Raw genomic sequence first — 3,444 nt, 5'->3', positions numbered from 1 at the left:
CTACAGTGACAGTAGAGACACACCTTGAAGTGGACATTTTTAAAATTTTTTTCTTTTTTGTTTTATTTCATCTTTTCTAAACTGTTTGGTCTTTTTGTACGAATGTTAACATAGTTTCTAGTTTTTTGTCGTTCTTTTCAGTTCTTGTTTTTGTTTCTTCCTTCTCTCTTTCCTTCCTATGTACTTCAACAGTTTCCCAAATTTTCATGTCTTCCTCTATCCTATATTCTTCTAATCTCTTCCTCTTCTTCTATTTCTCTATTTTCTCCCTAAGCCATTTAAAATTTTCCCACTGATGATAAAGCTAGGATATTGAGGGTTTATTTACTACATACAATTTTCTGGCTCATTTTAGATTTTGTAGTTCATACATTTAAAGGTGGCAAATTAATAGTTACCACAGTTTTCTAGTTTGTGTTTGATGCTACTGTTATTGCTGGTTGTACTACTTTAGGCAAGGTGACATAATTGTTCTAATCAGTGTTCTTGCAGGTATTCTAAGACTGGAATTGCTTATGGGTCATAAAAAGTAGTGCCAAAAAACCAGGGACTGGTTCAACTAGGTAGCAACTTCTCATCTCCAGTAAATTGAAGAAGTGGTGTGCTGCAATAGATTCAAAACCCAAAATCCAGCTACACCTGAAAGACACCTCTGAGAAGTAGTTGTTTAATAAAGGTTCTCAATACTGGCAATAAAACTACTATAAAAATAAGCATCTGAAATGACTAGACACTTGTCAGATGAACAAGTAGAAATGGCAAATAAATACATGAAAAAAATGTTCAGCATCAATGGTAATCTGAGAGATGCAAATTAAAACATGCTGAGATTGCATCTCACTGCAGAAAGAATGGTTATTATTAGGAAACCAGCCAACAACAAATGCTAGTAGGGGTGTAGGGGAAAAGGAATCCTTCTCCACTGTTTATGGGGTACATCAATCTGGGATGTTTCCAAGATTTAGCTATTACAAACTGTGCTGCTCTAAACATGGGAGTGTATATATTACCAAAAAGAGGAATAGCTGGGGCAAATGGAACCTCCGCTCCTAGTTTTATGAGGAATCTCTGCACCGACTTCTACAGTAGTTACACCAGTCTACACTCCCACCAACCATATGAGAAACCATGCGATATTTAACCTTCTGTGTCTGATTTATTTTGCTTCACAAAATGATCATATATAACTTGAATTTCTCCTTCTTTATGGCATACAAGTACTCCACTATGCAAAAATGCCACATATTCTTTATCCATTCATCTATTGATAGATATACAGACTGGCTTCCAAGATTTAGGTATTGTGAATTGTGCTGATATAAATATGGGTATGCATGTGTCATTGTAATATGATGGTGTTGGAGAACACTACGAAGCAGCTCTGAGCAGGATTTAAATTTTACTAATTGGCTTTCTATGTTTATCTGTGAGTCTGTCCTAGGCCTCAGCCCCTTGCCTGGTGATGAGAGCTGATTCATAGTAAGTGAACCTCTGTGAATCACTGGTCCTGGCTGAGGCCTGTAGTGGCCTGTGAGGCTAGAGATACCTCAAAAGGCAACATAAGGCCACAGCTGTGAACACTTGGCTCCAACACCAATTAACAAGATAAAGACTGCAGCTGCAGAAATTATTCCTGCAGTCTCACTCCTACCATAAATGTCAACTTGGAAATAGGACAGTTCTCCAAAATTGGCATAATTTACTACTTGGAGAAGTCTTTGAAGTGACTCCCAAGGTCCTGCTCATTTCCTATGCTTTCCTCAGTTTCCCCAATTTTTGTCCCTGGTTCTAATAAAAGTGGGCTGATCCAGAGAAGTCTTTGCATAGCCCTCGAAGTCTTGAGCCCAACTAACGGGTTTTGAGCCTCCTGGAGCCCTAAAACCATACAATTTGTCTCTTTTTATATAATCTCCACCATGCACTCATTTGGGAGATTGGAGATCTAGGTCAGAACCCAATGTGATGGCTTGAATTCTCTAGAAGATACCTAGAAGGGGTATAACTAAGTAATGGTAAATGTTTTGATTCAATTCAGAACATCAAGGTATTCAAGACACCGCAACTAATGACACTCATGAAAGAGAACTTCCAGAACTGCTTCAGAAAATGACAAGAACAGTGGGGTGAAGCTGTTCCAAGTGAGGAGGAGTGGTTTGAGGGAGAGAAATAGCAATGTGCCTTTTCCTGTTTATATATTTTTATTTAAACAAAGGGGTACCCTTTCATGAGCGTGGCTGATGAAACAGTGGTGGGAGCAGTGTTTGGAGAGCTGCTCAGCGCTCCCAGTCTGGAAGCCTCCCTCCATGGTAAGAAGCACATCCAGTAGCGGTGAAAAGGAAAAGCAAGATGGAGGAAACAGTAGTTTGGTTCATTGATTATAGCAACAAATTTGGATGGCACAGAGGCTCAAGCACATCTGAGATAAGGTTCCTGAATGTCAGCCCCAAATGTTCTGGTCCAACAGGTGTGAGGTGTGCTGGGGAATCTGAGTTTCTATCAAGCGTTCCAAGTAATCCCAGGTCAGAGGGTCTGAGAAGCCACAGTGAGGAATAACACCGTTAGCATACCCTATCTCCTTGTATCATCATCAATCACTGAGTTAGGTGTGCCACATGACAGACCAAGGTGACAGCAGCATGTCTCCTGGGCTCCCACACTGGTATGCTGCCATGTCATGGGGCCTGCATCTCTGAATTCACTCCATGTTGTCCTGCCCCTCCTCCCATCTCGTGTGATAATTAACTGTTGTGTCGATTTGAATAAGAAACACCCAACTGATTGGCTTAGCATAGTTCTGGGTGTGGCTGAAAGAATTTACTAAAGAGTGAAGATCCACCCTGGGTGTGAGTGGCACCAACCAATAGGCTTGCAGCCTGAAAGGAATAAAAAGGGAAAGAAGAAAATATGGCTTTGATTTCTTTGGAGGAGCTCCAGTCCATGCCTTTTCCTTGGACGTCCATCTTCTGGCTTCCAGCACAAACTCTTCAAACTCCTGACATGGACTGGCACAGAACTCCACAGTGAGCTCCAGGTTTGTAACCTTTGAAAGGACCCTTTGGATCTCTAGCACACAGATAGCCATTTGTACTCTTCCACCTCTGACTTTGTGGGTGGCCATTGTAAGCCCACCTGGTAAATCCATATACATTTATATGTCTATATTAAATCTATTTCTCTAGTGAGTGCTGGCTGATATAGTAGGGGTAAAACCCTGGGCCACTGCACTGAGCTATATTTCTAGCCCTTTATTTTTTACTGAGACAGGCTCTTACTAAGTGGCTACAATGCCCATGCTGGGTTGAAATTCATGATCTTCCTGCTTCAGCCTTCTAAAGTTCTGGGATTATTGGAGTCCTGCTGTCCAGCCATATGTCCTCTTAAAACACACATGCACATGCACATGCACACGCACACACACACACACACACATACACCCCAAACCAA

This window comes from Cavia porcellus, unplaced genomic scaffold, assembly GCF_034190915.1.
Source record: "Cavia porcellus strain 051 isolate PalLab524CR breed Dunkin Hartley unplaced genomic scaffold, mCavPor4.1 scaffold_7, whole genome shotgun sequence".
Lineage (NCBI taxonomy): Eukaryota > Metazoa > Chordata > Mammalia > Rodentia > Caviidae > Cavia > Cavia porcellus.
Note: the sequence above shows the minus strand (reverse complement) of the source record.